Here is a 12135-nt window from a genome sequence, read left to right as displayed (position 1 = left end):
GCACTTGTGTTAGTGTTGAAAAACCACTTTTGCACTTGTGTTAGTGTTGAAAAACCACTTTTCGCACTTGTGTTAGTGTTGAAAAACCACTTTTCGCACTTGTGTTAGTGTTGAAAAACCACTTTTGCACTTGTGTTAGTGTTGAAAAACTACTTTTCGCACTTGTGTTAGTGTTGAAAAACCACTTTTCGCACTTGTGTTGGTGCAGGAAACCACTTTTGCACTTGTATTATTGTGGACAAAACACTTTTTGCACTTGTGATAATGTTGAAAAACCACTTTTCGCACTTGTGTTAGAGTTGAAAAACCACTTTTCGCACTTGTGTTGGTGCAGGAAACCACTTTTGCACTTGTATAAGTGTGGAAAAAACACTTTTTGCACTTGTGATAGTGTTGAAAAACCACTTTTCGCACTTGTGTTAGTGTTGAAAAACCACTTTTCGCACTTGTGATAGTGTTGAAAACCCACTTTTCGCACTTGTGTTAGTGTTGAAAAACCACTTTTCGCACTTGTGTTGGTTGAGGAAACCACTTTTGCACTTGTATTAGTGTTGAAAAACCACTTTTTGCACCTGTGATAGTGTTGAAAAACCACTTTTCGCACTTGTGTTAGTGTTGAAAAACCACTTTTCGCACTTGTGTTCGTGTTGAACAACCACTTTTCGCACTTGTGTTGTTGCAGGAAACCACTTTTACACTTGTATTAGTGTGGGAAAAACACTTTTTGCACTTGTGTTAGTGTTGAAAAACTACTTTTCGCACTTGTGAATAGTGTTGAAAAACCACTTTTCGCACTTGTGTTAGTGTTGAAAAACCACTTTTCGCACTTGTGTTGGTGCAGGAAACCACTTTTGCACTTGTATTAGTGTGGAAAAACCACTTTTCGCACTTGTGTTAGTGTTGAAAAACCACTTTTCGCACTTGTGTTGGTGCAGGAAACCACTTTTGCACTTGTATTAGTGTTGAAAAACCACTTTTCACACTTGTGTTAGTGTTGAAAAACCACTTTTGCACTTCTATTAGTGTGGAAAAAACACTTTTTGCACTTGTATTAGTGTGGAAAAACCACTTTTCGCACTTGTGTTAGTGTTGAAAAACGACCTTTCGCACTTGTGTTGGTTTAGGAAACCACTTTTGCACTTGTATTAGTGTGGAAAAACCACTTTTCGCACTTGTGTTAGTGTTGAAAAACCACTTTTCGCACTTGTGTTGGTGCAGGAAACCACTTTTGCACTTGTATTAGTGTGGACAAAACACTTTTTGCACTTGTGATAGTGTTGAAAAAACACTTTTTGCACTTGTGTTAGTGTTGAAAAACCACTTTTCGCACTTGTGTTGGTGTAGAAAACACCTTTTCGCACTTGTGTTTGTGTTGAAAAACCACTTTTCGAACTTGTGTTGGTGCAGGAAACCACTTTTGCACTTGTATTAGTGTGGAAAAACCACTTTTTGCACTTGTATTAGTGTGGAAAAAACACTTTTTGCACTTGTGTTAGTGTTGAAAAACCACTTTTTGCACTTGTAATAGTGTGGAAAAACCACTTTTGCACTTGTATTAGTGTGGAAAAACCACTTTTCGCACTTGTGTTAGTGTTGAAAAACCACTTTTCGCACTTGTGTTAGTGTTGAAAAACCACTTTTCGCACTTGTGTTAGTGTTGAAAAACCACTTTTGCACTTGTGTTAGTGTTGAAAAACCACTTTTCGCACTTGTGTTAGTGTTGAAAAACCACTTTTCGCACTTGTGTTAGTGTTGAAAAACCACTTTTGCACTTGTGTTAGTGTTGAAAAACTACTTTTCGCACTTGTGTTAGTGTTGAAAAACCACTTTTCGCACTTGTGTTGGTGCAGGAAACCACTTTTGCACTTGTATTATTGTGGACAAAACACTTTTTGCACTTGTGATAATGTTGAAAAACCACTTTTCGCACTTGTGTTAGAGTTGAAAAACCACTTTTCGCACTTGTGTTGGTGCAGGAAACCACTTTTGCACTTGTATAAGTGTGGAAAAAACACTTTTTGCACTTGTGATAGTGTTGAAAAACCACTTTTCGCACTTGTGTTAGTGTTGAAAAACCACTTTTCGCACTTGTGATAGTGTTGAAAACCCACTTTTCGCACTTGTGTTAGTGTTGAAAAACCACTTTTCGCACTTGTGTTGGTTGAGGAAACCACTTTTGCACTTGTATTAGTGTTGAAAAACCACTTTTTGCACCTGTGATAGTGTTGAAAAACCACTTTTCGCACTTGTGTTAGTGTTGAAAAACCACTTTTCGCACTTGTGTTCGTGTTGAACAACCACTTTTCGCACTTGTGTTGTTGCAGGAAACCACTTTTACACTTGTATTAGTGTGGGAAAAACACTTTTTGCACTTGTGTTAGTGTTGAAAAACTACTTTTCGCACTTGTGTTAGTGTTGAAAAACCACTTTTCGCACTTGTGTTGGTGCAGGAAACCACTTTTGCACTTGTATTAGTGTGGAAAAACCACTTTTCGCACTTGTGAATAGTGTTGAAAAACCACTTTTCGCACTTGTGTTAGTGTTGAAAAACCACTTTTCGCACTTGTGTTGGTGCAGGAAACCACTTTTGCACTTGTATTAGTGTGGAAAAACCACTTTTCGCACTTGTGTTAGTGTTGAAAAACCACTTTTCGCACTTGTGTTGGTGCAGGAAACCACTTTTGCACTTGTATTAGTGTTGAAAAACCACTTTTCACACTTGTGTTAGTGTTGAAAAACCACTTTTGCACTTCTATTAGTGTGGAAAAAACACTTTTTGCACTTGTATTAGTGTGGAAAAACCACTTTTCGCACTTGTGTTAGTGTTGAAAAACGACCTTTCGCACTTGTGTTGGTTTAGGAAACCACTTTTGCACTTGTATTAGTGTGGAAAAACCACTTTTCGCACTTGTGTTAGTGTTGAAAAACCACTTTTCGCACTTGTGTTGGTGCAGGAAACCACTTTTGCACTTGTATTAGTGTGGAAAAACACTTTTCGCACTTTTGTTAGTGTTGAAAAACCACTTTTGGACTTGTATTAGTGTGGACAAAACACTTTTTGCACTTGTATTAGTGTGGAAAAACCACTTTTTGCACTTGTGTTAGTGTTGAAAAACCACTTTTCGCACTTGTGTTGGTGCAGGAAACCACTTTTGTACTTGTATTAGTGTGGAAAACCACCTTTCGCACTTGTGTTAGTGTTGAAAAACCACTTTTCGCACTTGTGTTAGTGTTGAAAAACCACTTTTCGCACTTGTGTTGGTGCAGGATACCACTTTTGCACTTGTATTAGTGTGGAAAAACCACTTTTCGCACTTGTGAATAGTGTTGAAAAACCACTTTTCGCACTTGTGTTAGTGTTGAAAAACCACTTTTCGCACTCGTGTTGGTGCAGGAAACCACTTTTGCACTTGTATTAGTGTGGAAAAACCACTTTTTGCACTTGTATTAGTGTGGAAAAAACACTTTTTGCACTTGTGTTAGTGTTGAAAAACCACTTTTTGCACTTGTAATAGTGTTGAAAAAACACTTTTTGCACTTGTGTTAGTGTTGAAAAACCACTTTTCGCACTTGTGTTGGTGTAGAAAACACCTTTTCGCACTTGTGTTTGTGTTGAAAAACCACTTTTCGAACTTGTGTTGGTGCAGGAAACCACTTTTGCACTTGTATTAGTGTGGAAAAACCACTTTTTGCACTTGTATTAGTGTGGAAAAAACACTTTTTGCACTTGTGTTAGTGTTGAAAAACCACTTTTTGCACTTGTAATAGTGTGGAAAAACCACTTTTGCACTTGTATTAGTGTGGAAAAACCACTTTTCGCACTTGTGTTAGTGTTGAAAAACCACTTTTCGCACTTGTGTTAGTGTTGAAAAACCACTTTTGCACTTGTGTTAGTGTTGAAAAACCACTTTTCGCACTTGTGTTAGTGTTGAAAAACCACTTTTTGCACTTGTGTTAGTGTTGAAAAACCACTTTTCGCACTTGTGTTAGTGTTGAAAAACCACTTTTGCACTTGTGTTAGTGTTGAAAAACCACTTTTCGCACTTGTGTTAGTGTTGAAAAACCACTTTTCGCACTTGTGTTGGTGCAGCAAACCACTTTTGCACTTGTATTATTGTGGACAAAACACTTTTTGCACTTGTGATAATGTTGAAAAACCACTTTTCGCACTTGTGTTAGAGTTGAAAAACCACTTTTCGCACTTGTGTTGGTGCAGGAAACCACTTTTGCACTTGTATAAGTGTGGAAAAAACACTTTTTGCACTTGTGATAGTGTTGAAAAACCACTTTTCGCACTTGTGTTAGTGTTGAAAAACCACTTTTCGCACTTGTGATAGTGTTGAAAACCCACTTTTCGCACTTGTGTTAGTGTTGAAAAACCACTTTTCGCACTTGTGTTGGTTGAGGAAACCACTTTTGCACTTGTATTAGTGTTGAAAAACCACTTTTTGCACCTGTGATAGTGTTGAAAAACCACTTTTCGCACTTGTGTTAGTGTTGAAAAACCACTTTTCGCACTTGTGTTCGTGTTGAACAACCACTTTTCGCACTTGTGTTGTTGCAGGAAACCACTTTTACACTTGTATTAGTGTGGGAAAAACACTTTTTGCACTTGTGTTAGTGTTGAAAAACTACTTTTCGCACTTGTGTTAGTGTTGAAAAACCACTTTTCGCACTTGTGTTGGTGCAGGAAACCACTTTTGCACTTGTATTAGTGTGGAAAAACCACTTTTCGCACTTGTGAATAGTGTTGAAAAACCACTTTTCGCACTTGTGTTAGTGTTGAAAAACCACTTTTCGCACTTGTGTTGGTGCAGGAAACCACTTTTGCACTTGTATTAGTGTGGAAAAACCACTTTTCGCACTTGTGTTAGTGTTGAAAAACCACTTTTCGCACTTGTGTTTGTGCAGGAAACCACTTTTGCACTTGTATTAGTGTCGAAAAAACACTTTTTGCACTTGTGATAGTGTGAAAAAACACTTTTTGCACTTGTGTTAGTGTTGAAAAACCACTTTTCGCACTTGTGTTGGTGCAGGAAACCACTTTTGCACTTGTATTAGTGTTGAAAAACCACTTTTCGCACTTGTGTTAGTGTTGAAAAACCACTTTTGCACTTCTATTAGTGTGGAAAAAACACTTTTTGCACTTGTATTAGTGTGGAAAAACCACTTTTCGCACTTGTGTTAGTGTTGAAAAACGACCTTTCGCACTTGTGTTGGTTTAGGAAACCACTTTTGCACTTGTATTAGTGTGGAAAAACCACTTTTCGCACTTGTGTTAGTGTTGAAAAACCACTTTTCGCACTTGTGTTGGTGCAGGAAACCACTTTTGCACTTGTATTAGTGTGGAAAAACACTTTTCGCACTTTTGTTAGTCTTGAAAAACCACTTTTGGACTTGTATTAGTGTGGACAAAACACTTTTTGCACTTGTATTAGTGTGGAAAAACCACTTTTTGCACTTGTGTTAGTGTTGAAAAACCACTTTTCGCACTTGTGTTGGTGCAGGAAACCACTTTTGTACTTGTATTAGTGTGGAAAACCACCTTTCGCACTTGTGTTAGTGTTGAAAAACCACTTTTCGCACTTGTGTTAGTGTTGAAAAACCACTTTTCGCACTTGTGTTGGTGCAGGATACCACTTTTGCACTTGTATTAGTGTGGAAAAACCACTTTTCGCACTTGTGAATAGTGTTGAAAAACCACTTTTCGCACTTGTGTTAGTGTTGAAAAACCACTTTTCGCACTTGTGTTGGTGCAGGAAACCACTTTTGCACTTGTATTAGTGTGGACAAAACACTTTTTGCACTTGTGATAGTGTTGAAAAAACACTTTTTGCACTTGTGTTAGTGTTGAAAAACCACTTTTCGCACTTGTGTTGGTGCAGGAAACCACTTTTGCACTTGTATTAGTGTGGAAAAACCACTTTTTGCACTTGTGTTAGTGTTGAAAAACCACTTTTTGCACTTGTGTTAGTGTTGAAAAACCACTTTTGCACTTGTATTAGTGTGGAAAAAACACTTTTTGCACTTGCATCAGTGTGGAAAACCACTTTTTGCACTTGTGTTAGTGTTGAAAAACCACTTTTCGCACTTGTGTTAGTGTTGAAAAACCACTTTTGGACTTTTATTAGTGTGGACAAAACACTTTTTGCACTTGTATTAGTGTGGAAAAACCACTTTTTGCACTTGTGTTAGTGTTGAAAAACCACTTTTCGCACTTGTGTTGGTGCAGGAAACCAATTTTGTACTTGTATTAGTGTGGAAAACCACCTTTCGCACTTGTGTTAGTGTTGAAAAACCACTTTCGCACTTGTGTTAGTGTTGAAAAACCACTTTTCGCACTTGTGTTGGTGCAGGATACCACTTTTGCACTTGTATTAGTGTGGAAAAACCACTTTTCGCACTTGTGAATAGTGTTGAAAAACCACTTTTCGCACTTGTGTTAGTGTTGAAAAACCACTTTTCGCACTTGTGTTGGTGCAGGAAACCACTTTTGCACTTGTATTAGTGTGGACAAAACACTTTTTGCACTTGTGATAGTGTTGTAAAAACACTTTTTGCACTTGTGTTAGTGTTGAAAAACCACTTTTCGCACTTGTGTTGGTGCAGGAAACCACTTTTGCACTTGTATTAGTGTGGAAAAACCACTTTTTGCACTTGTGTTAGTGTTGAAAAACCACTTTTTGCACTTGTGTTAGTGTTGAAAAACCACTTTTGCACTTGTATTAGTGTGGAAAAAACACTTTTTGCACTTGTATTAGTGTGGAAAAACCACTTTTTGCACTTGTGTTGGTGTTGAAAAACCACTTTTCGCACTTGTGTTGGTGCAGGAAACCACTTTTGTACTTGTATTAGTGTGGAAAAACCACCTTTCGCACTTGTGTTAGTGTTGAAAAACCACTTTTCGCACTTGTGTTAGTGTTGAAAAACCACTTTTCGCACTTGTGTTGGTGCAGGAAACCACTTTTGCACTTGTATTAGTGTGGAAAAAACACTTTTTGCACTTGTGATAGTGTTGAAAAACCACTTTTCGCACTTGTGTTAGTGTTGAAAAACCACTTTTCGCACTTGTGTTGGTGCAGGAAACCACTTTTGCACTTGTGTTGGTGCAGGAAACCACTTTTGCACTTGTATTAGTGTGGAAAAACACTTTTTGCACTTGTGATAGTGTTGAAAAACCACTTTTCGCACTTGTGTTAGTGTTGAAAAACCACTTTTCGCACTTGTGTTGGTGCAGGAAACCACTTTTGCACTTGTATTAGTGTTGAAAAACCACTTTTCGCACTTGTGTTAGTGTTGAAAAACCACTTTTACACTTGTATTAGTGTGGAAAAAACACTGTTTGCACTTGTATTGGTGTGGAAAAACCACTTTTCGCACTTGTGTTAGTGTTGAAAAACGACCTTTCGCACATGTGTTGGTACAGGAAACCACTTTTGCACTTGTATTAGTGTGGAAAAACCACTTTTCGCACTTGTGTTAGTGTTGAAAAACCACTTTTCGCACTTGTGTTAGAGTTGAAAAACCACTTTTTGCACTTGTGTTAGTGTTGAAAAACCACTTTTCGCACTTGTGTTAGTGTTGAAAAACCACTTTTCGCACTTGTGTTGGTGCAGGAAACCACTTTTGCACTTGTATTAGTGTGGAAAAAACACTTTTTGCACTTGTGATAGTGTTGAAAAAACACTTTTTGCACTTGTGTTAGTGTTGAAAAACCACTTGTCGCACTTGTGTTAGTGTTGAAAAACCACTTTTCGCACTTGTGTTGGTGCAGGAAACCACTTTTGCACTTGTATTAGTGTGGAAAAACCACTTTTTGCACTTGTGTTAGTGTTGAAAAACCACTTTTCGCACTTGTGTTAGTGTTGAAAAACCACTTTTGCACTTGTATTAGTGTGGAAAAAACACTTTTTGCACTTGTATTAGTGTGGAAAAACCACTTTTTGCACTTGTGTTAGTGTTGAAAAACCACTTTTCGCACTTGTGTTGGTGCAGAAAACCACTTTTGTACTTGTATTAGTGTTGAAAAACCACCTTTCGCACTTGTGTTAGTGTTGAAAAACCACTTTTCGCACTTGTGTTGGTGCAGGAAACCACTTTTGCACTTGTATTAGTGTGGAAAAAACACTTTTTGCACTTGTGATAGTGTTGAAAAAACACTTTTTGCACTTGTGTTAGTGTTGAAAAACCACTTGTCGCACTTGTGTTAGTGTTGAAAAACCACTTTTCGCACTTGTGTTGGTGCAGGAAACCACTTTTGCACTTGTATTAGTGTGGAAAACCACTTTTTGCACTTGTGTTAGTGTTGAAAAACCACTTTTCGCACTTGTGTTAGTGTTGAAAAACCACTTTTGCACTTGTATTAGTGTGGAAAAAACACTTTTTGCACTTGTATTAGTGTGGAAAAACCACTTTTTGCACTTGTGTTAGTGTTGAAAAACCACTTTTCGCACTTGTGTTGGTGCAGAAAACCACTTTTGTACTTGTATTAGTGTTGAAAAACCACCTTTCGCACTTGTGTTAGTGTTGAAAAACCACTTTTCGCACCTGTGTTAGTGTTGAAAAACCACTTTTCGCACTTGTGTTGGTGCAGGAAACCACTTTTGCACTTGTATTCGTGTGGAAAAAACACTTTTTGCACTTGTGTTGGTGCAGGAAACCAGTTTTGCACTTGTATTAGTGTGGAAAAACCACTTTTTGTACCTGTGATAGTGTGGAAAAACCACTTTTCGCACTTGTGTTAGTGTTGAAAAACCACTTTTCGCACTTGTGTTCGTGTTGAACAACCACTTTTCGCACTTGTGTTGGTGCAGGAAACCACTTTTGCACTTGTATTAGTGTGGAAAAAACGCTTTTTGCACTTGTGTTCGTGTTGAAAAACCACTTTTCGCACTTGTGTTCGTGTTGAACAACCACTTTTCGCACTTGTGTTGGTGCAGGAAACCACTTTTGCACTTGCATTAGTGTGGAAAAAACACTTTTTGCACTTGTGTTAGTGTTGAAAAACGACCTTTCGCACTTGTGTTGGTGCAGGAAACCACTTTTGCACTTGTATTAGTGTGGAAAAACCACTTTTCGCACTTGTGTTAGTGTTGAAAAACCACTTTTCGCACTTGTGTTAGAGTTGAAAAACCACTTTTCGAACTTGTGTTGGTGCAGGAAACCACTTTTGCACTTGTATTAGTGTGGAAAAAACACTTTTTGCACTTGTGATAGTGTTGAAAAAACACTTTTTGCACTTGTGTTAGTGTTGAAAAACCACTTTTCGCAGTTGTGTTAGTGTTGAAAAACCACTTTTCGCACTTGTGTTGGTGCAGGAAACCACTTTTGCACTTGTATTAGTGTGGAAAAACCATTTTTCGCACTTGTGTTAGTGTTGAAAAACCACTTTTCACACTTGTTTTAGTGTTGAAAAACCACTTTTCGCACTTGTATTAGTGTGGAAAAACCACTTTTTGCACTTGTGTTAGTGTTGAAAAACCACTTTTTGCACTTGTGATAGTGTTGAAAAACCACTTTTCGCGCTTGTGTTGGTGCAGGAAACCACTTTTGCACTTGTATTAGTGTGGAAAAACACTTTTCGCACTTTTGTTAGTGTTGAAAAACCACTTTTGGACTTGTATTAGTGTGGACAAAACACTTTTTGCACTTGTATTAGTGTGGAAAAACCACTTTTTGCACTTGTGTTAGTGTTGAAAAACCACTTTTCGCACTTGTGTTGGTGCAGGAAACCACTTTTGTACTTGTATTAGTGTGGAAAACCACCTTTCGCACTTGTGTTAGTGTTGAAAAACCACTTTTCGCACTTGTGTTAGTGTTGAAAAACCACTTTTCGCACTTGTGTTGGTGCAGGATACCACTTTTGCACTTGTATTAGTGTGGAAAAACCACTTTTCGCACTTGTGAATAGTGTTGAAAAACCACTTTTCGCACTTGTGTTAGTGTTGAAAAACCACTTTTCGCACTTGTGTTGGTGCAGGAAACCACTTTTGCACTTGTATTAGTGTGGACAAAACACTTTTTGCACTTGTGATAGTGTTGAAAAAACACTTTTTGCACTTGTGTTAGTGTTGAAAAACCACTTTTCGCACTTGTGTTGGTGCAGGAAACCACTTTTGCACTTGTATTAGTGTGGAAAAACCACTTTTTGCACTTGTGTTAGTGTTGAAAAACCACTTTTTGCACTTGTGTTAGTGTTGAAAAACCACTTTTGCACTTGTATTAGTGTGGAAAAAACACTTTTTGCACTTGCATCAGTGTGGAAAACCACTTTTTGCACTTGTGTTAGTGTTGAAAAACCACTTTTCGCACTTGTGTTAGTGTTGAAAAACCACTTTTGGACTTGTATTAGTGTGGACAAAACACTTTTTGCACTTGTATTAGTGTGGAAAAACCACTTTTTGCACTTGTGTTAGTGTTGAAAACCACTTTTCGCACTTGTGTTGGTGCAGGAAACCAATTTTGTACTTGTATTAGTGTGGAAAACCACCTTTCGCACTTGTGTTAGTGTTCAAAAACCACTTTCGCACTTGTGTTAGTGTTGAAAAACCACTTTTCGCACTTGTGTTGGTGCAGGATACCACTTTTGCACTTGTATTAGTGTGGAAAAACCACTTTTCGCACTTGTGAATAGTGTTGAAAAACCACTTTTCGCACTTGTGTTAGTGTTGAAAAACCACTTTTCGCACTTGTGTTGGTGCAGGAAACCACTTTTGCACTTGTATTAGTGTGGACAAAACACTTTTTGCACTTGTGATAGTGTTGTAAAAACACTTTTTGCACTTGTGTTAGTGTTGAAAAACCACTTTTCGCACTTGTGTTGGTGCAGGAAACCACTTTTGCACTTGTATTAGTGTGGAAAAACCACTTTTTGCACTTGTGTTAGTGTTGAAAAACCACTTTTTGCACTTGTGTTAGTGTTGAAAAACCACTTTTGCACTTGTATTAGTGTGGGAAAAACACTTTTTGCACTTGTATTAGTGTGGAAAAACCACTTTTTGCACTTGTGTTGGTGTTGAAAAACCACTTTTCGCACTTGTGTTGGTGCAGGAAACCACTTTTGTACTTGTATTAGTGTGGAAAAACCACCTTTCGCACTTGTGTTAGTGTTGAAAAACCACTTTTCGCACTTGTGTTAGTGTTGAAAAACCACTTTTCGCACTTGTGTTGGTGCAGGAAACCACTTTTGCACTTGTATTATTGTGGAAAAAACACTTTTTGCACTTGTGATAGTGTTGAAAAACCACTTTTCGCACTTGTGTTAGTGTTGAAAAACCACTTTTCGCACTTGTGTTGGTGCAGGAAACCACTTTTGCACTTGTGTTGGTGCAGGAAACCACTTTTGCACTTGTATTAGTGTGGAAAAACACTTTTTGCACTTGTGATAGTGTTGAAAAACCACTTTTCGCACTTGTGTTAGTGTTGAAAAACCACTTTTCGCACTTGTGTTGGTGCAGGAAACCACTTTTGCACTTGTATTAGTGTTGAAAAACCACTTTTCGCACTTGTGTTAGTGTTGAAAAACCACTTTTACACTTGTATTAGTGTGGAAAAAACACTGTTTGCACTTGTATTGGTGTGGAAAAACCACTTTTCGCACTTGTGTTAGTGTTGAAAAACGACCTTTCGCACATGTGTTGGTGCAGGAAACCACTTTTGCACTTGTATTAGTGTGGAAAAACCACTTTTCGCACTTGTGTTAGTGTTGAAAAACCACTTTTCGCACTTGTGTTAGAGTTGAAAAACCACTTTTTGCACTTGTGTTAGTGTTGAAAAACCACTTTTCGCACTTGTGTTAGTGTTGAAAAACCACTTTTCGCACTTGTGTTGGTGCAGGAAACCACTTTTGCACTTGTATTAGTGTGGAAAAAACACTTTTTGCACTTGTGATAGTGTTGAAAAAACACTTTTTGCACTTGTGTTAGTGTTGAAAAACCACTTGTCGCACTTGTGTTAGTGTTGAAAAACCACTTTTCGCACTTGTGTTGGTGCAGGAAACCACTTTTGCACTTGTATTAGTGTGGAAAAACCACTTTTTGCACTTGTGTTAGTGTTGAAAAACCACTTTTCGCACTTGTGTTAGTGTTGAAAAACCACTTTTGCACTTGTATTAGTGTGGAAAAAACACTTTTTGCA

Source organism: Myxine glutinosa, chromosome 4, assembly GCF_964187855.1.
Source record: "Myxine glutinosa chromosome 4, kmMyxGlut1.1, whole genome shotgun sequence".
In the NCBI taxonomy this organism is placed as follows: Eukaryota; Metazoa; Chordata; class Myxini; order Myxiniformes; family Myxinidae; genus Myxine; species Myxine glutinosa.
The sequence above is the reverse complement of the archived record's forward strand: the minus strand, read 5'-3'. Positions refer to the sequence as shown.